The sequence below is a fragment of the Phasianus colchicus genome, chromosome 1 (assembly GCF_987193195.1).
Source record: "Phasianus colchicus chromosome 1, bPhaCol1.hap1.1, whole genome shotgun sequence".
NCBI classification, from domain to species: Eukaryota; Metazoa; Chordata; class Aves; order Galliformes; family Phasianidae; genus Phasianus; species Phasianus colchicus.
Genome location: NC_143436.1, coordinates 95,109,477 through 95,134,808, shown reverse-complemented (window position 1 = coordinate 95,134,808; position 25,332 = coordinate 95,109,477). Strand labels below are relative to the sequence as shown.

At 38.6% G+C, this 25,332-nt stretch overlaps 1 long non-coding RNA gene across 1 annotated transcript; it reads right to left on the bottom strand.

The window, feature by feature from the left end:
- Positions 1 to 1,248: 1,248 nt before the first annotated feature.
- Positions 1,249 to 7,449, bottom strand: LOC149919880 (uncharacterized). The gene is made up of 3 exons (XR_016463731.1): positions 7,365 to 7,449; positions 7,168 to 7,231; positions 1,249 to 1,421 (listed from the first exon to the last, which is right to left on the bottom strand). It is a non-coding gene; the product is annotated as an uncharacterized LOC149919880 (long non-coding RNA).
- Positions 7,450 to 25,332: the final 17,883 nt, after the last annotated feature.

Here is a 25,332-nt window from a genome sequence, read left to right as displayed (position 1 = left end):
AAATACTTATGTGCTACTCTTGCTATGTGCAAATTACTTCTTACTAGGAAATTAAACCTGCTGTATGATTTGCATGAAGTGTCTTTGTGAAATGGTGAGTCACTGTCACTGCAGAATGAAGTGAAAGGTTCATAAGAAATAATCCCTTCCAGGTTCTGCAGAAAAGCTTCATCTCACCTTTGAAAAGAGCCTGGTTATGGTAAGGTATTCTCAAGATACTCTCCCATTCCCTGAGAAGATGTACCTCAAAGGAAGGCAAAGTTGCCGTAGCTGAAGACAGAGGTTGTGTCTAAAGGCCATGGCCGGATGGGCTTCCCTGTGCCAGGACTTTTCAAACATACAATGAATGACACTTTGGGGCCAACTCACGTGGCCTTTTAGCAAATGTGAGCTAATGCTGTTTTACTTACTAGTAAAGCTGAGCTGAGTCAATTTCAGCTGAGAATTTTTCATTATAAAACTTGCAGTGGCTGTAAAACCTACAGTCTCCCTTTTATGTCTTCTCCACAGGCTTAAAGAAACAGAAGACATTTTAATCTCAATAGATTTCTATTGACATCATGATTTTAAACTCATTTAGAGGCCCAAATTTATCTGGACACATGCAATGAGATAGAGTCTAAAAATTATGAAATGCTCTGCATTATTGTAACAGGACCCAAAACTACCCAAACTTTCCCAAAATCACATTCTTTCCCAAAACATCTTTCAAAAGCCCAACAGAGCTATATTTTTTATATTTACATTATTTTTAATGTCAATCCTGGTGGGGGCAGCAGGCTTTGTAGCAAAAAAAAAAAAAAGACCTTTATATATAATGGGATTTTCAGTGTTTATTTTCTACCATTTGTCTTATGCTGGGTTGGAGACATTTTTGTTTGTTTGTTTTAAAGGAAATCTGGATCTAACCTCCGCTTTGTAATGCTCAAAAAATGGACCAAGAGAGTAAAAAATGTTAATGTTATCTTGCTATTGGACAATATTAAACTCTTTCATTGATCTGAAATTTCAAGAATGCAAGAGGACAGTAAGCTATTGGCAGAATCACAGAATGGTTGAGTTTGAAAGGGGACTCTGGAGGTCCTTCTTAATTGTAGGGCAAACACCCATAGAATAATAATCTTCATAAATGATAGCTGCAACAACATTAAAAAAAATAAGAACAGAAGGAAAGACAGGTGAAAGTTTAAGAAATAAAAACTCTATTTAATTATGTAAGTTTCTGTTATTCCTTTTCTCTTTGGCCACCAGAGTTTTAACACACAAAAATGCTGTTCAGCAAATCTATCAGAGGGTGCTAACAAGGGAAATAACAGGCCTTTTGATGGTAAAGAAAAACAGATGTTGACTTGAGCTGGAATTGTTGTTCCTACTGTTGTTTCTGTGATAGCTTGATCTTCCTTTCCCAAAGACAAAGCAAGCTGCAAAAGGGTGGAAAACAAAAGAGTTATTGAGATTGAAAAAACAAAAATTAAAAAAAAATATAGCAGCTTCTGTTCCTGACACTCTCTCACTAACTATCAGAGTGGCAGGTTCCCAGCACAAGTTCTTACCTGTCAAACTGAGATTTGACAAACCTTAACAAGTCAGACTATTATAGCATTCCATGAGCAGCCTATGTAATGGCAGATTTTCTAATGCACTGCAAAACAATCCTGGCTACAAGGAAAACAAGGAAAGCAATAAAGTCTGCCTATAATCCAAGCTTCAAGGACAGCAAAATGAAGAGAAGAAATACACAATGCATAAAGAAATATGAAAAAAAAAAAAAAAAAAAAAAAAGAGAGAGAGAGAGAGGGAGAAAATCAGGAGAAAGTGATAGCAGGACTTCATGTCTCAGCACTTGGCACTCATTAGGATTTTGTTGGAGACAATGGAGGTGTTGATGACAGAAGTCCTTTCCAATTGTCTGATGCTATGAGGACATGGTTCAAGAAGAGAAGTCTATTCCCAGTGGTGGCATATTTCTGATGTAAGACTATTTGCATGTTGGAACTGCTCAGCCTGACGAAGAAGCAGCTTAAGAGGATCTTATTTATTATGTGTATCAATACCTACAGAGAGAGGGCAAAAAAGATGCAGCCAGACTCTTTTCAGCGTTACCCAGTGCCAGGACAAGAGGTAAAGGACAAAATCTGAAACACAAAAGGTATTGTCTAAATATCTGGAAGCAGCTTGTTGTGAGTGTGACAGAGCACTGGCACACATTGCCCAGAGATGTTGTGAGGTTTCCTCCTTGGACATATTCCAAAGTTGCTTGGACATAGGCATGAGCAACCTACTGTAAGTGTTTCTGCTTGAGCAGAGGTTGGGCCAGATGACCTCCTAAGTCCCCTTTCAAACTCAACCATTCTGTGATTCTGCCAAGAGCTTACTGTCCTCTTGCACTCACTAGAAGTACTGTTGCTTTTTGGACATGAAGAATATAGATTACTAATCTAAGTGAATTCCTAACACACAAATATTACTCATTAATTTCTATCCATGTGCAAGCTATCATTAAAATCAGATATAATCACAATTGACAAGCCCATTATGATTGGATTAATTCAGATTCACTTCTATTGGCTTTCAGATTATAAGATGACCTAACGCAACTTTTGCAATAGAAGGCTGAAGAAGCAGTTCCCAAGGAAATATCTCCTGATGCCACCTGTTATGACTACTGAAACTGAAAATAATTTTAATCCAAACCACAGGACTATACTTTCTATCAAGCAAAGCTATTTAGTCCTGTACAATTTGGAAGGAAACAGGTGGAATGCTCCGCAGTTTTGTTTTTAAATGAGGCATATCTATGTTAACTGAAGACCCTAAGCAAAACAGAAGTTGTACAAACAAGTGCAGAAATGTTTTCACACAGAGTTAATGTGGTGCAGCAGTAGGCAAACAGTCAAGAAGCAGAAGAAACAATCCAAGTTGTCCAAGGTCAGACAGCAGTCTGATAGATTTCTGTGCTTTAGTTATCTCATGCCAAGCTGAGGGCAATCTTAGTGCTCTTGGAAATAACTGAGACCTGTTTTTCTAGCTGTTAATTCCATGCAGAATCTATTTTCTGAACAGCAGTAAATGCATCACCTATCTTTTCTGGCTGATGTATTAAATCAGATACACACTCTTTTGTACTAGGGAAGTTAGAATACACATCTCAGCCTGGTGGAGTAAAATCACTACAATAATATAAAAAGTGCATGGCAAGGAAAGAGTTAAAAACAATGACTTGTGCTTACTATTATTTCTTAGTCATTCCTGTGTAAGCATGGGAATAATGGTTGATGATGTGAAAGTTAGCATATAAAAATAATTATCAAATGATTCCATGTCTGAGATGAAGGAAATAACAGAATGAAAGTTTCCAGTGAAGCAGCTGTTAATTGTGCTCATCAGCCTATTGAATGTAGACAAAAATAAAATGAACTCCTGACTGACTGCTCTTTGGAGAAATTTTTCTTCCATTCTCATTTACTGTGCCAGTTCACAATGTCTGCACTCAAACAGCACGCTTGTTGCAGGCTCTCTGCCATTAATTTTGTCACTACTCTTGGACCAGCATAAGCTTTTGAACACATCTTCTCCACAGGATCAGGGATAAAAGAAAAAGCTCTACAGAAAGACATGAGCCTCTTGTCTCTTGAAAATAATGTCTTATGCTGTCCCAGAGAGCACAGAGAGGGCTCCAAAGGCTAAGGCCAACAACTCAGAGAATCTCTGGTCTTGCGCTGAAGGAAATAGCTCAGCCTCCTACTTTCTCCCGTCTCTGTTTCAAGTGGAGAGAGTATAGAGCAGAGAGAGCTGATTTAAGAAGAAGTTCAAGGGAATTATGGTTTATGGCTGCAAATTCCTTTCCCCAGATACAGTTATTCTTTTCTATTATAATAATAATAATATAAATAAATAAAACCCCCTTAGCAATATTCATGTCCCTCTATTGCTTTATTAGTTGTTTCTTTCTAGTTCTTTTTGTTGTTATTGTTTTGTTGTTTGGATTTTTCTCTGTTTTTCTGTTTCTTCTTTTTCTGCTAATCCTTTAATTTTCTTTGATCTTCCTGCAGTAAGGACTTTTACAACTCTTTCCTAAACATATCAAGATTGGCCACCTTTCCATTGTAAACAATACTGTTACAGACACATCCAGATTGAGAATATGAGAAATTAAAATGCTTTTAGCAATTGCCAAAAGGCTTCCCTTTAGACAAGATGCAAACATCAGCACGAGGGGACCCTGAAACGTTACACCTACGTTCAAACAGGATGCTCCTTATGCAGCATGAGACACACACATCCCACCTCTCCTGACCCAGTACCAGTCACACTCAAGCAAGCCATCCATAGGTTGTCTTAAATGCACCAAAGGGGACTAAAGAGAAAGGAACCACATGGGATGCTTGCAGATGCAGTTGTTCTGGAAACATTATTTTATGTAGATTGCTCCAAAAGTAATGTCTCCTATTTATTTTCATGGAAACTACAATAGATATATAAAACACAATAGCACTATTTGACAGAGAAAATTCTCTGCTACAAAACAGTATTTCTCAATATTCACCACCATAAGCTATGATTTTCATCAGAGGTGAGAACCTGCATACCATACTCATGAAAATCTGCATCAGCAGAGGTGACCCATGGTTACCACTGCTGAAACACATCACCCAACACCTCACTGTGCTCACATTCACTGTTTGGTCCCTATAAAGATTCGGCAAATGCTCATGGACGTCGATGGGCTCTATTTTTTTTTTTTTTTTTGCATGAAAGAATTCCATGACACACCTTTGCTTCATACATACTTGAATGTCAGATGCCATTGTGTCAGACTGCCCCACTGCTGCAATCTGTCACATGGCAACGACATGTAATGAGATACCGGCAGGAAGGTTCAACCTCTACTGCCATGCCTCCAACATCCACCTCTGATGTTGAGGGCCAGCAGAATAAAAAAGGAGGCATTACTTTCAGAACAGACCTTGTATTTTCTTTTCTGCTTTCAGAACAGTATGGAACAGCTGGTCTGTGGGATACAAATATTTGACAAAGAAAAGAATCTCACACTAGAGAGACATCTTAAATTACGTTTGCTGAAAAGTACCCATTGCTTGTTTTAAAGGCTATGCACGTGAAGCACTGAATTTCCATTTATTTTCCACATAGTTAGAGACTATTAGAGAGACAGCTGAGGAAAAAAAAAAAATGCAATTAAAAAAATCCTAAGTCTCCAACATAAAACTCCTTTTAAAGCTTTAGATATATTTGCAGAAAAGTCAGACCCTTAATAAACTCAAAGCCCCACAGTATTCACATGAAAGGGAATAGAGTGCTCTGAAAATTCAAATCACCTATTTAAAAACTGCAAAACTAATTAGAATGGAGATCCTGTCAAGAGGACAAATATATTCAAGTTACAGTTTTCTTTGAAAAGACAACAGGTGGGTGACTACAAAAACACCAGTGAACTTTTATAAGAGCAACACAGACGCATGCATGAGGGTGTTAATAAAGTATTCAAATGACAGTTTTAAAGTGTATATTTGCAAGTGTTTTCATTAGTTTATCGCTGAGCAAGTTATACAGAGGATTTTTAATTCTATCTGTAATAAAACTACAAAAGGAAATCTCTTAATGTTCCCTGTGCTTAGGCAAATGTGTATGTTTTCCATACACTGCAGCAATAAATGTAAGGGTAATTAAATAGTAGTTAGGAATCTGCTGAGCGTTGCATGTCCTTAATGTGCTTTAAGGAAATTCTAGCATTATAGATGCATGGCATTCCTATTACTTGATAATTGCATTTTAAAGTTTGATGCTTTAATTATACTAATACACATGGGGTCATATTTTAAATTTAGTACCTTATTTTATTCAGTGGCTGCTATGAGTTCTTGCTCCTAGATTAGTAAGATTTGATGGAAATCTGGAAAATAACAGCCCATCAATTTATCCTCATATTCTAATTAAATGCTAACATTGCTTATACGAGTTAAATTGAGTATGTTTGTTTTGCATGTTTTTTTCAATTCAAAACAAATTGAAATTAATAGCTTTTATGAAATTTTCAAGCTCGTTCTGTCTCGTTGTGTTGTAACATCATAATGGATGCATGATTCAGAAGACTATGTTACTCTAAGTAATTCTCCTGGTAGTAGATAAGTTTGAGCTTATCGATACAGGTTGAATAGTTCATCACTTGCCTTAACAATGTAAGTAATCAGGAAACCCTTAGTGAAATACTTCTGAAATCTGAACAAAGACAACTGCAGAAGGCAAGATGCATGAATGTCGGTATTCACAGATATAGAAAAATCATATTTTTACAAGGGATCAGTGATCCAAATGCAAACTCCATTTTTTGAAAGATTTCATAAAACCCATTTTCAATGACTCATTTTCAGAATACAGATTCTCCATACTTTCTGAAAAAGCAGAATCCTCTTAAGTTTCTCAAGTTTGGCAAGCAAACTAATTAGCTCTTTTGAAAGCATTGCCTCAAAAGTAATGAAAAGTAAGGAATTCTCAGAAGACATTAACCTCCTTAAAATGGTTTTCACACATAAAAGCACCTGTTCTAGGCTGTATTCCACTCCTTACATTTAAAGTCTGTCTGTAACCTATAGCTGAAAAAATAAATAAAGACTGTCAGTTGCGTCCTGTCTATTTTAATTTTATAATTGCATCGAAACAGATGAATCTGTGTGTGTTAAAAATGCATTAGCTACAAGGCTACATCATTCCAGTGACTCCAGAACCTTCAAAAGGGAAAGGAAAAGCAAGAGAAGTGGGACTCACCCTTCAAATATAAATCTGAAGTAGTTTTAATAACACTAAAAAATGGATTAGACTACGTAAGCAGGAAGTTGCTGAGAGAATTTAAATGAAAGTACAAAGTAAACGTGACTAGAAACTTAGAATAGTAAAAGCCTGGAAATACTCTGAATTGCAAAAAATAGCAAAAATGACAGATGAATTCAAGTATGATGCTGAAGTACAACAACAAGAAGTATTATAAAGCTATCCAGAACTGAGAAGATTTTGAAGTTTCAGGTACATTTCTGCAAACTAATCATCAGCTATCAAAACCACTTAACACTTAAAAGACCATACTGTACTTGAGATTTCATTAGAATGATGAAGAGATCAAACCTGTGCTTAACATAGTCTGTATTTACTTACCTGCAACTCTCATTCGTCCAAACATTTACTCTTGCCTTTGTTTCATTGGTGAGGATATCTGGTGCTAGGGGAACACAGAGAGGGTGCACTATCACCAAGTAGACTTGAGGCAGCTTCCAGTTCCTCACAGATCTTAGAAGCTGGGAAACACAACTGGCAGTCTACAGAGTACTGCCTAAGGGGGTCAAATGTCCTACCTTTATGGTGGTGGAGGGACACAAAGGAAGATAGAAAGGAGAGAGACAAATAAAATAAAATAAAATAAAATAAAACAAAATAAAATAAAACAGACATCCAGGAGACACCTGGTGGCTATAAGTAAATCACAGTCTCTAAGGGGAGCTGCTGGCATTTATGCAAATAGTCTAGAAAGCACCTGCTTCATGAATAAGCTTGAGAACTGTTTCACCTGATAACCCACTGTGCTTCCTCTCTGGTAATCAAAAGGTAATCACTATGCTCCCAGAGTGATTACGATTATTTTTAAATTCAATTTGCAATTTCTTGTCTTCAGGAGGAACGCTTAAGCAAATTAAGGCAAATCAAGTGCTGGCATAAAGTAAGTGTGTGCACTCCCCTACCATCTCCTACTTTCTGATCTTGTTTATTGATCCATATTACTGGAATTAAAGGAAGCAGGTAAAGGAATAAACTGAAAATTTCTACATTTCCAGTACCAGGTCATTTTTCACACATGAATTCACAAGGTCTCAACCATGCCTTGATCAGGAATTTGCCTTTTTACCAGCAGAAGTACAGAAAATAGAAACTTGTAGCCTCCTCCAAACCTGAAAAAGTAGAAGAACAATGATTTCCATACTGAATCACAGAATCACAGAATCACAGAATCGTAGGGGTTGGAAGGGACCTCCAGAGATCATCAAGTCCAACCCCCCTGCCAAAGCAGGATCCCTACACCAGGTCGCACAAGTAGGCGTCCAGGCGGGTCTTGAATATCTCCAGAGAAGGAGACTCCACAACCTCCCTGGGCAGCCTGTTCCAGTGCTCCGTCACCCTCACCGTAAAGAAGTTCTTGTGCACATTGGTGCGGAACTTCCTATGCTCCAGCTTCTGGCCATCTCCCCTTGTCCTGTCTCCGCACACTGCTGAAAACAGTCTGGCCTCGCCACTTTGCCCCCCACACCTCAAATATTTATAGACCTGGATCAGGTCCCCTCTCAGTCTTCTCTTCTCAAGGCTAAACAGACCCAGATCACTTAGCCTTTCCTCATAGGGGAGATGCTCCAGGCCCTTCACCATCTTTGTGGCTCTCCGCTGGACTCTTTCCAAGAGATCCCTGTCTTTTTTGTACTGAGGAGCCCAGAACTGGACACAGTACTCCAGATGAGGCCTTACCAGGGCAGAGTAGAGGGGGAGGATCACCTCCCTCGACCTGCTGGCCACGCTGCTTTTAATGCACCCCAGAATGCCATTGGCCTTTTTGGCCACAAGTGCACACTGCTGGCTCATGGCCAACCTGTCGTCCACCAGGACACCCAGGTCCCTCTCTGCAGAGCTCCTCTCCAGCAGGTCATCCCCCAACCTGTACCGGTGCATGCAATTATTCCTCCCTAGGTGCAAGACTCTACACTTGCTTTTGTTGTTTTTGTTATACTGATATCTTTTCTTTAAAATTATCTGACTTACTTAAAGTATTCAGATAGTTACAAGTTTACATTTGTATTTATGGCTTATTTCTTGTCCTCCTCACTGTAAAAAACCTTCAGTACCTCCAAGAATGACTCTCTAAGGAGTTTCCTTCTGTCCTCTCACTATTTAATTGTGACAGGCAAATGCAGAGCCAGGAATGACTGTGTTCCCTCCTCAAAGGATTTATCACCAAAAATATTACGAAGAATAACTGAGAAGGGGAATGTTTAGGAGAACTGTCATATTACTTTTCCTGTCCAAAATGAAGAAACTGCAATCCAAATTGTCTTTTTTTTTTTTTTTTTTGTAGAGACAGAGCTGAGTTTGCCTTCCATCTTTTGCCCAGGTAAGCCAAAAGTGGTCATTTTTTCTAGCATGTAATAGAGCCATTGACCTTGACAGAGATATCAGCTCTACTCCCATTATCAACAAATCAATCTAGACAGTCAAGAGAGGCTTGCAGTACCTGGATTCATAAGCGGTTTGTTCTACTGACCAGTTTTTGTCTGGTCACTAGGACAAACTGCTTTGGAACCCAGATACTTCAGAAACTGTAAATGGTCTTATCTTTTCCCCCCAAACAACAGCCCAGACCATTCTACCTCTGTGGGAAAAAAATAATAAAAAAAAAAAAACAAAAAACCACATCTGTACTCATATAATTAATACTGGCCAAATAGGAATTGAGTATGAAATGGAACAAATGAATGTGCCCAAAGCAATCCTAATTTTATGATTTTCTCATTTCTGAATGTTTGGCAAACATTTTTAACCCAGCACGTGATGATAAATATTATAAAGGGTATGTTCAAAATGCATGTACCGTAAGTTCTGGGAGAATACAGTCTTGATTCCACTGATGATCACCATTTGTGCAGAGGCTCCCAGTCACTCTTGGGTCACTTCATCAATGAGGATACATTGTGTACCTCTCCACCCATTAGTGATGGCAAGAGCTGCAGTACTTCTTGAATGGTCTTGCTGAGGATAAAAAAAAATCTCTTTACGCTTTCCTACACTTACACAGCCACAATGGGGCCAGCCATCCCGTGGCCTTCCAGGAGTCAAGCTGAAATTGTATTCTATTTCAGACTCTATAGGTAGTAAAACCGCCTATTTTTCTATGACTGTGAGTACCAACATTCATGCATCTTGCCTAATGCAGCTATGACATTAAAAGATCCTACTGGTTCTAATTGTTCTTCCTGAGTCAAAATGTTTCATCCATTCCACTTTAGGTAAAGCTCCATAGAGAGTCTATTTATAAATGTTGCCAACATGTGGTTAATGCTTTTGACCTTTGATGGTAAGTGATTCTAATGGTTATGTAACACAGCAGCAACATTTTTTTGTTACCATTCTGAATGTTCTTGTTTGGGAACAGTCTGATGGCCTCTATTTCCCCTTCTCTCTCTTTCTATTTTTTAAAGCCTGCCAAATAAAAGGAATTATTTGCTCAAAGTACAGACCAGCTGAGTTTTGCAGCAGCTCATGAGCTATAATCCTCAGAGCATTGCACATGTCAGCTTCTGAGAAAGATATTGACATCTACCCCATCAAAAGAACCAGCCCTTGTGCCAAGATTTTTATCAACTCAGCGCCAAAACGAACATGAGGGGAGGAGGTAACTGCACTTGTGTTCCTGGGATAAAGTATCTGTGGTAGCATCTTCCTCATATGAAATGCAATTACTTCCTGGATTTTGAGCTAGGGAAGCTGATGGGATTAAGAAGTGCCAAATTAAAGTATTTAAATTACACAAGTACTTAAATTATAAAGGAGGATTGGGTCTACATTAGTGGGGAAAAAGAAGAAAAAGACAAAAGTCAAACTTTTAGAAACTTATGAAATTGTTTGGGTTCTTTTGTGTGTGTGTGTGTGTGTGTTCATCAACACAAGTAATCATTTCAGTTCACTGCTGTAGATGTTTCCTGTAACTCTGCCTTATCTCTGTTTATTTAATGTGTGATGAACAGAATGGTACATGCATGATTTCAGAGTGATAAGTAGTAACAACAGCAGATCCTTATCTGACTCAAAACTTACTGAAACAATAGCTTTTGCTACTATAGGAGGTATTTAAGCTCTTATAGGTCAGCTGCATGCTTCCACCAAAATTGTTTGTAGATAGCTACCTTTGGGAAGCCTTGAGCCATAGGGTCAGCATCTTCAAAAGAATTACTATTACTTTTCTTTCTGTATAGCTGAATTCTTAATTCCCTAGGTTTTTCCAGTAAACAGCATGCTAGAGGAACACAGACAACGTTGCCTCACAATTCCTGATCCAGATATTGGATTTGGAGCAAGGAAGCATAGAGCTGTAAGAAAGAAATACTGCAAGTGAAAAGGAAGGCAAGAGAGAAATCCTACTTTGTGGGGAGGCAAATGATAGAGCTTTAGTAGGTATCCAAGCAGAGAAACAGTTGAACTGTGGAGGTAAATTTGGGCACAATGATGTTGCAGAGTTTGATGGGCAGACCAGCCAGCAAGCATGAGTGAGATGTGCTGCAGCATAGCTAGAAACAAGGTGATGGAAAATTGTGTCTACCTACATGTGCAGGCAATATGGATGAGCCGCTGCCTTCAGTGCCTTCTGAAGCAACAAGAAAACTGGTTTAATGTTCTCCTAATTTCCTGAAATGCTGTTAATTTTTTTTTAGCAGTGCAGGAATTAGATTTTAAACTTTTGGTTTACAGTGCAGGAGAGTGGATCTATCATGGAAAAAAATATTGCCATTGTTTCTTCATTCTTTTTAAACTGATGGAGTGGAACAGGATATATCCCCCTAACTGTTTAGTTCTCAGCAAAGAAATTCCTTGAATCTCAGCATGCATAAACATTGTATCATCACCTACTGGCAATCTGCCACAACAGAAACTGGTGACTGAAAGCAGTTTAGTAACACCAGTCATTCAGATTTTCTTGCTGGAAGGATATTCATCTCCTATGTTGAACCTTAAGAAAAGTACTGCAGCTTTGAACCATAGTATTTTTACAATGGATGGTAGGGAGAGGGTCTGTTCCTCTGTACAGTGTTGATATTCCCACCCCAGAAAAAAAAAAAAAAAAGCTCGCAAGAGATGGAGAGGAGGATAAAAGAATGGCATCATATGTACTTAGATGTTAGGAAGAAATTTTTCACTTAGAAGGTGGTGAGGCACTGGTACAGGCTGCCCAGTGAAGCTGTGGGGGTGTTCAAGGAAAAACTGATGGGACTCTGGGGAGCCTGATCTGGTTGGAAGCAGACCTGCCTATGGCAGTGGGCTGGGAGTGGGTGGGCTTTGAGGTACCCTCCAACAAAAAACATTCTATGATTCTATGTGTTCTCTCTAGACAAGTAAAGCAAAGCATGGAGTTTGTAAGAACCACATCCCAGAGAAGCAATGATGTACTGAAAATGTCACTTATTTCAAGCGATTCTGGTGTGAAATCCAGGTGTAGTTTAAATGCTGAAGAAGCTATGGTACTGTAAGAATCTATTTGCATTAATAGAGTCATGCAGGAGTCTTACCTCACACCTAGGAAAGTGTCTGATGGCCATACTTTGCTGTGAGTAAAAAAACTTTTTAGTCCAGAGGAGGAATGACTTTTTTAAATGATCCCCACTTAAAGTACTTCATTCCTACTTCATCATGGGCTGGTCATAGCATAAATACACGCACGTACCGGATCACTTTTAAATGAACCTGGCTCAAAAGATGAAGATCAGGTATACAACTGATGATCTCCAGCTGCTAACAAGCTAACAACACAGGGCCAGATCGGTGCTAGTCAGAAGTGAAATCCCCAAAACAACAACACAGTAGTCAGTGTGACTACTGACTCCTCAGCACCAACTGTTTTGCTCTTCAAGCCTGCTCTGCTTGGACTACAACTTCCTAACAGCCACTGAAACAAGCTCACAGCAACTATGGGCAACTTAAAAATAAGTTTAAAAATAAATTGGAGGTCTCACTTCTTGTAATCTTGAATTCTCCACCATCCCTAGCCCAGGGTAAGTTCACCATTGGCTGCTGCCCTAGAGAAAGGTTTATTAACAAGGCCTCCTGAAGCACTGGTTCTCTGTGGAGCTGAAATATTCACCAAGCAACCAGACAGAAATATCTTGCAGTAGTATAGTGGCACCAGCACTTCCCGTACTTCTGCTCTGACTGGAGGTAAATTTTCACACAGTCACAGAACAGGAGACATAGTCACCTTAGCATTAGAATCACAGAATCACAGAATCACAGAAACCACACTCCAACATCAGCAGCCACAGGCCACCTATTTGAGATATTTTGGAAATGTATCTTCAATACACAGATATCTTCAATAAGCAGATATTACATGCAGACCATCTTTCTTTCAACCACAAGCTACACAGTCAGCCTCTCCTGCACTTACCACCAGCTCTCTGAAGCATGTTGTCTAGTCAGAGGCCTGGCTACCATAAGGAGTCTTAGTGGCAAGTACCTTTCCCAGTAAACTGCATAGACAGCTTCAGCACTCAAATAGGGCTTGTGAATTCCTCTCCTGGAAATGACTGTCTGAAAATTAACTGTAGCAATGCACAGCACAACTACTACTACATTCACCAGTGGATCTGGACCAAATTGTGACATCTGGGGCTAGTGCCAAAACTAGGAGTGGAATTCAGGTATTTCTTTAGCATGTTTTGACCATCTGAATCACATTCGCAGACACACAAATGACAGAACATGGTTAGTATTATGGATGTGTGCTGTCAGCTTTTTCTGCGGCACCCAAAAATGGGACTTTTAAGTTAGCTCCTTCAGACTATTCTTCTTTCTTGTTGCTTATTGCCACTAAGACATCATTCAATTGTGTACTAATTTGAGTCAGTAAGAAATTGCCTGTGCTGGCAGAAGAGTATACAGATGTGATGATAGCTATTCTTGACTCAGTGCTTGCAATATATAGCCTCCAAGGACACTTGCAGCCAATATTCTTCTAACCTTCCTCAGTCGTAATTACAGTCTAGGAATTCCATAACATGTTCATCTGTAATCATGCATATGGCAGAGTGACTTACTCCATATGTTTCAGTAATGGGACTATGAGAGTAATTAGGGCAATGTGTTAATGTATGGCCCTTGAAGGACGTGTCTGACCAAAAAAAAAAAGAAAAAAAAAAAAAAAGAAAAAAGAAAAAAGAAAAAAAAAGGAGGGGGGTGGGCAAAGAAAAAGAGAGAGGAAGAATGAGAGAATCAAGGAAAAAATGAGTACTTTACAGCATTTTTTCTCACTCTTAGCCAGACAACATCTGTTCAAATTAGACTTTGTGAATTTGATACTATCTGAACAGCTGATCTGGTCCAAAAGCCACTAACTCCTTTTCCTTCCTTCTTCCTTTTCTACAGAAATAACCAGCTCTCAAAACAGAATCCTTGGAAAGGGATTTGTGCAAACAGATATTCTTATGCCAAACAGAACTTTATTAATGCCAGTAAAATCAGCATAGGTATAAGGGACTGCTCATTAAAAAGTGGAATCTCCATATTCTCTCTTCCAAGAACTGAAATATTTTACAAGCAAATGTATTTTTTATTCATCTTTTCTCCCTGGTGACAAGTTACTATTGGACACCTCATTTAATAGGTACACAAACACTCCCTGTAAAGAAGAGTGAGAAAATTTATCTCATATGAAAAAGGATCTGTTCTGAGTGGGAAAATCCATATATCCAGTTCACTTGGCACCAGAATTACCATTCTGAGTAATGCTTAAATTGTCACATCCATCCTCGCTTTTTTTTTTTGGGGGGGGGGGTTCGGGGGAGGGGGGGGGAAGGGAAGGAGAGGAAGAGAAGTGGGGGGAGAAAAATATTTAAAAACAGAAATTGGGTTGGGGAACCCTAGAGTAAAAGCCTCCCTAAAAATTGTAGCTCTTCTGCCAGGTGTGTTGGATCTATAGAGACAGCTATTAAAGTAAAGGAAATTTAAAGAAAGAAAAAAATGTGCCTATTTAATTTTACAACAAGAATTATTCACAAAATGCAACTTTCAATGTCCCATGCAGACCAAACTGTAAAATATTATGCATGACTATTTGAATCAGAAATACTGGCACATCTATCTAGCCACTGCACAATGTACAGCGTTCATAGCCATCCAAGAATAGAAGAACAGTCATACCAGGCCAGACCAAAGAGTTCCCCATTCAACATGCAACCTCTAACAGCAACAAATAGTAGATATCTAGGGATAATGTACAGAATAATCCTTTCACTGGATTGTCTTTGAAAATCAACAAACTAAGGGCAGTTATAATAATCTATGAAATTTATCAGATGCCGCTAACAACAAAATTAAATTAAGCTGTGATCTGGCCATTTGCATTCCATAAGCAGAAAAATAAAAGCCAAAATTAGTTGTTACTCATCCTAAGTTATTTGATCACATCAAAAACATATTTTGACATATGAAATTCTTCACAGATGATCTTTAGCTAATTACTACACGTCACACAAAACCAATTATTTGTTTAATATTTAGCTACAAGCTAGAAAACTTTGGGATCTATAATCTTAGATCAACTTTTAAAGACAAAGATAGATAGTTCTAACAGATTTCTCAGGAACTATTTTCCCTTCTAGGCTGCACCCAGAAGAACAAATCAGTACCACAAAGGTTATGTTACGCCTCCGTTTGCTGCAAAATAGCAAGCTGTTGGTGATTTGCTTTTAGTAAATGGCTTATTATATTAGGAGAGAAGGCATTCATTGTCTATTTCTGAAATTACTTTGCTTCTAGGACTTTTCTTCATCAATGAAGTATAGTGGCAGTTGAAGCTAGTGCTTAGAAGAGTTTGCTTTATGGAAAAAAAAAAAATCTGAACATTTACACATGATTTCATATACATGGCATCCTTTACATGTAAGGAACGAAAATACTCCCCCACAGCTACTGATGAGAGTTCTCAGCTTTTTTTAATGTTGTTCAGTTACTCACTTTTTATGCTAAGTAGGGAATGTAATACAACAATAAAATTAAGCTGCTTGCTAGAAAAGTGCAATAATCCATTCACACTCAAGATAGCTAATGGAAAGAGGGATTCATCAAATTCTGCTGATAGATGAGACTAACTGCATCCAGAGCACGTTTATCTAACAGCCTGGCAACAGATAAATATATAGTCTCTCTTTTAATTAGAAAATCTGTCTCTCTCAGTTTGATTGTATGGAGCATAATGATGAATAAAATGAGGATACCTGCTGCATGTACTGACTTACAACTTCATTAAAGAGAAAAGATGTTTCCAAGATTGCTTAGGCTGGCAATCAAAGTGTTTGTGCTACAACCCATTCACATTGGGGATTCCTAACCAAGCACATGCTCAAAAGGACAAAGGAATCCATCTTCTTTTTCTGCTGGTCACAGAGACCACCCTCAAAGAAGAGAAGAATGAACTTTAAGAGAAAATGTAGGCATAAAGTCAACCAGATGCTGCTGCACAAAAGAGGATGAGAGAAGTGATGATTACAGCTGCTGCAGATGAGGAGCATGAAAGGGAAAAATAATCACCTCCTTCCTATCAGCCATGCACAGGCTGAAGTTCAAAGCTCAGACTGAGGCCATTGAAGGCACACTCTGTCCGGGCAAGGAAAATGGGTTGCCCAAGCATGGCCTGCAGCTCTCCAGCCCTGGATGGTCATGCCCTAGATGGTGAAAAGGTATTCAAACTGTAGCTACTAAGGGGGCAGCAACACATCACTGTCACTCTGCCCCTGCCAGCTGCACCTTCTCTCTTGCAATCAAGAAGGAGAAATGTGAGTCAGGTGGATGTGGCTCTTACCCTCTGGCTCTTCTCTTCTTTTTGCTTCTTGTTATTTATCTGTCCTTTCATCTCTCTTCTGCTCCTGCAGATCTTAGGTCTATCCATAGTACACCGAGATTATTTTTCATTAAATTGTACTGAAAAGGCAGGATACTTGTATTGCTCAGGCTCAGGTGGGGATGAAAGAATGAACGAGGCTGAAGGCTGTGTGCACAACAACTTGATAATTTCTATTATAGATCTCATTGTTAGGTACAATAAAGAGAAACTCTTTTGAGCCTAAATGGAAGAAGCAAAAATAAAATAAAAAATAGAAAAAGTTGGAGGCATATCACTCTTCAAAGCGAGTAGACTAGGAAAAAAATGAACATTTAAACAAATATTGGAAAATGATAAACAAAAAAGCATTCTGTTCTCATCTATCTCATCTATGACAAACCAATCCTTGGTCTTTTTTTTTTTTTTTCCTTAGATTCTGGAAATAGAACATTCTTATTAAAATATAAGTTATGACATAGAAAAAATTGACCAAATGCCCAACAAAGAGCAGTGAGGGTATTGTAGTGGAGGGCTGCAGTGTGGGTACAGTTCCTCTTCCCATGAAAAGATCCATCTCACAGACCCAGCAAGGTGAGCTAGGATGGATAGCAGACAGTGAGTAGAGTCAGCCACAGTCCAGCCCTCACCAGATGTGGCCACAGGACCTGGGCCAGGGCTGTCCTGTGCTGGGAGGCAATTCCCAAGACAGATGTGATGAGACAGGCCAGACAGGCTGCCGAGGCCCCGCGACCCACCTTAACAGTAATTTAACCTCTGCTTGTCATCTCCTCCCACTCTGTTAATGTGCCTCAGATTTCATGGTGCTGCATGGAAGCACAGAGAAAGGAACCATACTGCCCTTCTTTAAGTTACTCCCAGAGCAGCCACCACCTAAAAGCTGCTGGGCACACAGTGAATTACATCTTGCACATCTAACATCTCATAAGCCACATTCCTCTTCTTACTCATTTATCCAGTTCTCACAGTACTCACCTGGACCCATCTCATCCTTCTCATGTTTTTATTTTGAAACTGGGGCTTGGGATAGCTTCACACACCCCTTACACTGGAAAGCTTAGCCTGGTGATCCCTCGAACACTAGCCATATATGAATAAACAATCTTTGGTGTCTTTCCTTCTTCATCTGGATTGCTACATCTGCAGCATAGGTGGCTCAGCAGCCCCCACATAGCTACAGTACTCTCCAAATGAAACATTTCTTCACGGCAAGAGCAGTTGCCTGGTTTGCAGCATTTCAGCACACACTGTGTGAGATCAGCATTTCAAAGTCAAATTTAACTCTGTACCGCAAAATGTAAAAGTAAAAAGCCCAATAGCTGGGCTGCAGCTTGTTACTGAACACTTTGGTGGTATCCAGAGAAATTATGTTTGATAACGCCCACTCTGGATAACTAATAGAAAAACAGTAATAAATTATAGCTGATATGTAGAGCATGGTAGAAACAAACTTACAATTTCTGGCTGTTATGAGTTTTGTCCTTCTACACATTCCAGAGTCTTCTGAATGGGGAGTTCCTGTGCACCCACACATGCACAGAGAAGCACTGGCCTCCTATACTCATTTCAAAGCAGTGCCCTCAGTGGGTGCTTGTACATTTACAAAGGGAGGAAACGTGTAGTGCATTTTGCATTTGTATTCTTCTTTTCCTTCAACTGAGATGCTTTTGCTTTTTCACTGATCTTCTTTGCAACAAAACATCTAGTTTCACTGTAGCTATTTTTTTAATTCTCATTAGGTGAAAGAATGCAAAGGAACATAAGAGATTTGTGTATTTCATTTACAGTTCAGTGGGCTTTGACAGCCAAGACATCCTAGTTATCTCCAGCTAAAATGTATACTATTTTAACTACACTTAACTGAAGCGATACAGACACTATCATGTTGTTGTTCTGGTTTCACTGAAGTTCTTAATTGACACATACACTAAAAAATATCAAAAACCTATAAGCAACTGACAGTATCTGTACATATATTAATGTGGAACGTCTCCAGTCCAGAGTTGAACACCTTTGAAATTCTTCTAAACAAAGCTATACATTTTGATAACCAATGCAACATATAACTTTGGCATTAATCTCTACAGGAAATGTGCAAATATTCTATTTGCAAAAGTATGGAATGATTTTTCTTTCTTAGTTGCACACTGAACACCACAAATATATTTGCAAAACAGAAGAAGGAGGCAGATGTAGACAATACCAGTCAATAAATATTTAAATGTGAATCTGCAGTATATTAAAAAGAATGCTTGAAGCAACTGCAGATAGTAACTTCCTATTCAGAAAGTAAATCCTAATCTGAACAGCTTCTTCATTTGAGCATTTTTATTGATTCGCAAATCAGAGTTTTTTTTTTAAGGAAATCTGTCTTGGTTTCTATGCTTTCAATACGAATAAAGAATGCCAAATCTCACATATTGTAACAGTGATGTCAAGCAGCTCTTTCCAGGACATAAGTCCCAATAAAATATTACAAATACTCAACTGCACATAATATTTTCCCTATTTTCCTCTTCACTGGTTAACACAAACTTTACATAGTGATAGATAATGCTACAAATAACAAGCCCTTATGCATGTTAGAAAAGTGCACATGCTCTCTCATTACACTTCAGTTCTGCACCTGCAAGCTTTTGGAATGCAGTTCACCAAACCAATACATTTTATCTGAGGTGAGAGAACTTAAATTCTGAAAGATGGAGGTGCATAAGTATATTAGCCTCCATGGAAACTGGAACCAATTTTCAAGTCCTGGTCTCTTCAGTACAGCTACAGCTCAACAATATAAATTTTCAGCACAATGTCTGTAGATGTTTGGAACACAGACTCAAAGGGAGAGAGAGAGGCACAGTGGTGGTGCACGCTATTTTCACATCACATCTCTGCAGATTGGCAGGGAATGAGCACAGAAGTTCTTTTTCCAGAGAGAAAAGTGACTTCCAGTTGATAAAAAAAAAAATTGAGTGCCCCTCAATTTGAGAACTCTTCTATTTCCTCCTTGTCTCAACTTTTCTTCGCCGTCTAAAATAATAATAATAATAAAATGTCAAGTAATCCAGCATATTTCAAATATCTCATCTATTTATTTCTGCATTGGCATATAAAAGGCTTAACCTAAAGAGAACAACTTTTTTTTTTTTTTTTTTTTTTTTTTTTTTAATATATTAAAAAATTATTTTATATTGCAGTGAAGAAAAAAATGCATTTTTAAAAAGAAATGCAAATATTTCAAGGTACTTCTTAGCCCCTCAGGGGTCATTTTGTCCCTTCAACTCCACAAAAGCTCCGATTACTCTGTGCTGTTAAATCCTCAATTCATTTTGTGTTAACAACTTACAGTAATGTGATAATTCTTAATACTCATGTAGAGAGAATTGTAGGTTTTGAATCTACAATTCTGATTTTGAATTATAGAACTGAATCATTCTCAGTACAGTACTTCCAGGTCTATAAATATCTAAGGTGTGGGGGTGGGGGGCAGAGTGGTGAGGCCAGACTGTTTTCAGCAGTGTGTGGAGACAGAACAAGGGGGAACAGCCAGAAGCTGGAGCATAGGAAGTTCTGCACCAATGTGCGCAAGAACTTCTTTACGGTGAGGGTGACGGAGCACTGGAACAGGCTGCCCAGGGAGGTTGTGGAGTCTCCTTCTCTGGAGATATTCAAGACCCGCCTGGACGCCGACCTGTGCGACCTGGTGTAGGGATCCTGCTTTGGCAGGGGGGTTGGACTTGATGATCTCTGGAGGTCCCTTCCAACCCCTACGATTCTGTGATTCTGTGATTCCCAGCTAAAATCCCCATGAAATCTAGAATAGGACCTTTTCCTCTTGTCTGTGTTGGGGACTGCTTCACTCAGATGCTAATCTTAGGAAGAAGAAAAGCTCTTTAAAGAATGTTATGCCAAGGCAGGAGTTGTAAAGTGTTTGAGCTTCCTTGTGGCAGGTTGGGAGGTTCCTGATATGGAAACATCAGTATAAAAATCAAAATCTGAGATCAGTTTTCAACTTAGTCAGAATCCTTTCTGATTTTGTGCCAACTAGTATTTTTTCTGTGCTTTTTTTTCCCACCACAGCAGCTATCTCTGTCTCTTGGTCAGAAAAGAACAGACCCAGTATTTCCATTTTGTGTTTCCAAGTTGGTTTTCTTTTAGAAATGCTTTATAAAGGCTATACTTTCTGTTTAGTATCTTTGCTCATGCATTTTACTCATATGTTTTAATTGCCTGAATCATAAATCTTTGGGTTAAACTCTCTCTGTTCTAATAGAGTCCTTGACACCAAAGCTTGCCAACAAATCTATTGAGACTTAAGAACTGAAAAGTTCTCTAAAGCAGTATTTCTGAAACTGTAGCACACCTCCAAGCTGGCTGATCGTATTGGTAGGCAGCTGTTGTTCCACATACACAACTGTTACATGCTATAGAAACTGGAAAAATGTGGAGTCACTTTCCTAATGATGAATATAACAAAAATAAGTTATTTTCTTTCTCTGCTTATTGAAAAAGAAATTAAAACTTCAGGTTAGCTCAAAACCAGACCCAGTTTTGTCATAACAGTTCACTTTGGCAATGTCTTGTAAGAATAACTTCTACCTTTTCTTTTTTAGTGACTTGTTGCTCACATGTAACCTGAGTTGACACAGTACTTAATTCCTCCAAGAAAAACAATTTTAGGAGGTAAATCTACTGTTTCCATGTATCCTGGTTTCTACCATTTAATTCCCACCTCAGTAATAGATACTAACTGCTGTAGCTGTAGCTTCAAAGCAAAGCTCGTCAATTACTGGGGCACAGGGCTAAAGAAAGCTATGCACTGGCTATTTTACTCTGAGGAAGAGTTTAGTTCAAATATAAATTAAAGGCTTGATGAAGGAATTTTAAGATAACATTATGTCTTGAGTTAAAAAACACAGTTGTTATATTGGTTCCTTTGAATATTTCCATTTCCAATTTAACTGAATCATTCACAAGAGGCAAAGCCATGGCCAATGAAAATGAAGAATACATGTACCAATAAAATGTTACAGAAGATTATGAACACCACATTCCTGAGTATCACATCCAAATGTGGTGGTGGTGGTTGTTGTTGTTGTTTTGTTTTGCTCAGGGACATGATTTATCAGAGTCTTGTTAGAGTTAGGGAAGTATGGTTAGGTTGTGGTTGAACCTGATGATCCTTAAGGTCTTTTCCAACCTGAGCAATTCTATGATTCTATGGTTCTATGAAGAAAAGTACTTTTATCAATTCATTAGATAGTGGTAGGCAAATACTGGCAAGTATGATTTCTAAACTACATGGAAACATACTGGTGAATGTGAAAGCCTTTTGGCAGATATGAACCAAAACAATACACTGCCTTTCTGAAGTATAATAGCATTAAAGACACAGACTGAAAATCTTAATTCAACTTAAGACACTATGCTAAGAAATTTAAAATTTAAAAACAAAATGCATGTAGTAATCCGGGAAAATAAATTCATTAAGGTAGATTCAAAATGAAAGGTGTGAAGGTGCAGAGGCACATGGAATAGAGGTTATTTATTTTCTGTGGTTACTTCAGAACACAGTGGATCACTGATTACTTTAGTTGCAAATTGAGTTAAAGGAGGTGTTAATAGCTTCTCGGGTTTCTTAGGAAGGAAACTAAGTTGCTTTTTAGAGCTTGCAGAGATCTATGAACGCCCATTTTGCATGCTACTTAAAGAACCAGCATTCAAACATGGTGGTTAATTTGAAGGTGGAAAGCATCCCTGCATCTACAATTAGAGAGCCAAAGAACTGTTTGAGTGGGAAGGGATATTTAAAGGTCATCTAGTCCAACTCCCCTGCAATGAACAGAAACAACTACAACTAGAATATGTTGTTCTGAGCCTCATCAAGCCTGAACTTGGATATCCCCAGGGATGGGGCATCCACCACCGCTCTGGGCAACCTGTTACAGTGTCTCACTGCCCTTATTATAATAGACTTCTTCCTTTTATGCAGTCCAATTCTCCCCACTTTAACTTTGAAACCATTTCCCCTTATTCTATCACCACAGACCCTGCTAAAGAGTCTGTCCACTCCTTCTTACAGTCCTGTAGAAACTGAAACGCCACTCTCAGGCCTCCTGTAGATACTGAAAGTCTGCTCTCAGGCCTCCTGGGAGCCTTCCCTTCTTGGAGCTGAACAGCCCCAGCTCTCTCAGCCTGTCCTTGTAGGGGAGGGGTTCCATCCCTGGGGTCATTTTTGTGGCCCTTCTCTGGATGTGCTCCAACACGTCTACATTTCTCCTGTACTGAGGATTTCACATCTGGTTTCAGCACTCCAAGTAAGGTCTTACCAGCTCAGATTAGCGCAGCAGGATCACCTCCTTCACCCTGCTGGCCACACATCTTTTGATGCAGTCTGTGGATACAGTTGGCTTTCTGGGCAGCAAGAGCAAATTATTGGTTCATGTCCAGCTTGCCATCTACCAGTACTCCCAGGTCCTTGTGCTCTGTCCCTCCATCATCCAGCTTGTATTGGTAATGGAGGTTGCCACTACCCAGGTGCAAAGCCATGCACTTGGCTTTGTTGAACATCACAAAGTTCTAAGTGTACATGAACATCACAAACTGCAAAACTAAGTCTGCAGTAGCAGTCATTAAATCTACATAGCCTTTTACCCCTCCGCAGCACTTTCTATTTACTTTACAGCAGTTAACCACAACATTTACCCATTTAAAAAAGCAGTGCCTAATGTTAGGGCAAGGATAGCCAATGACGCGCTTCAAAATCTAAGTATTCACATGTTCAAGATTTTTATTACAAAGGCTGCACAAGATCTATGTCACTGCTCTCTTATTTTTATATCAGCAAAAGGTAGAACTATTTTGGCTTGAGAATTGTGATTTAGGACTCAAAAAGCTTGTGTTGAGAGATTCTACTTTCACATGGGTAAAAAACATTTAGTATTACTGTTTGCTGTTTAACTCTGGGTTTTGAAAGAAGATTTGAGGCGAAAAAAAATTTAATTTACGGAATCCTGCTAACTAGTGTATGCTTACAAGTTGCTAATCGTTTCACATCAAAATGATGGATATGTGCGGATGCTGCACTTCATTTGGTATTATGACTCGAATGGAAAAAAGAACCTATTACTATTTGTCCACGAGGTGGCAGGACACGTTAACTAAAGCTGCACATTGATGGTGTGATTATGTGCTGAGGGGTACAAGAGTTATTGTAAGCAAAGGTGACAAAGTCTAATTACTGAAAAATAGAAACTTATCTCTTGGAATAGTTGCTTTTTGCATCTGTTGTTTGTGAATGTGCAATGTGTGTGGTGACAAACATGCTCTGTGTTCAAGGAAACCCAATCTGCAACAGCATTCCAGCACTGTAATTAACATCTAGTGTCTAATCTCATTTTTTTTTTTTTCCAGCTTGATTTCAGTTTCACTTTACACAAAGTAGTTTCACAAAGCTCAAATTGTCCAAAAGGCAACAATTTAAAAGAATTGATGGCAAAAGAAAAAAAAAAAAAAAAAAAAAAAAAAAAACAAATAAATAAATAAATAAAATTAAACATAAAAACTGAACAGTGACCCAGTTGAAAAGTATGTGTCATTGATGTTCACATTTTTTAACTGGAACACTGGAATACCACAGATTCTTATTGAGAAGTCTCATTAGAGCTCTGGTATTTATGCATATTTCAATAAGAAAGCCCAGGCCACAGCACTAAATGTTGTACAGAAAAAAAGTTGTTCCCTAATTTGAGTTAAAAATAAAAAAGAACGAGTAATGAACAAACATAATCCTCTGCCCGTGTTTCCTAGAATTGGTGATTTATTCGTCCTCTTTTAATTATTTCAATCCCTTTGTCAGTCGGTACATTTTCCTTTCTTTCACAACTGCTGTTCACAGCAAAAAGGATTACTCTCCCAGGAATTACACCTTCATCAGGCATCAGATGTTAATCAACATTAATAGAACTTATCTGGTTACAAAAAAAATAATAATAAAATGGTATTCAATTTATTTTGCCTCAACAGAACACAAAAATAAATTTAGATACATTTTTCAAGCAAGATTTGAGAAAAAATATCCAGAAAAAATCTTCAATAAGTCAGTAATTCATTAGATGGAGAGCGTGGAGCCAGACTGCTTGATACCACTACTTATTTAAATATTTAAGTGATAACTTTTTGTTTCTAGGAGCACGATTAGCACAATTTTCAAGTTATATAGGAGAAAAGGCACAAAGTAAACAAGCTCTCTTTTGTTACAGCACAGAAAATATCTACCCCCAACATGCAGTAAGTGATGTATGAAGCCAAAAAATCTTTGCAGGAATCAGACTTCTGTAATCACAGATCAAGCCAGCCCACAGACAGCCTATGACAGGGCTCTGCTGTGGTATTGTGAGTGCTCTGCTGATGGGAGAGCTTGGAGATAGAGGAATTCTTTTTTTGAATTTTCACCCAAGTTAAAAGACTGTGCTAAGTGCAATGCAAAATTAGCCTGGGCTATGATTTTTCATACCTTTCTCTCACTTTTAAAGATTGACTAAAGGAAAAAGAAAGGGGGGTGGGGGGAAAGGGATTTTCTTCAAAAACATAAGATTTTGTGAAGAAGACCTCAGGACTTTCCTGGCTGATTTGGGTTCTCTCTGGTACTGTTTCTCAAGTTTGCCTCCACTAGCCTGTTAGTT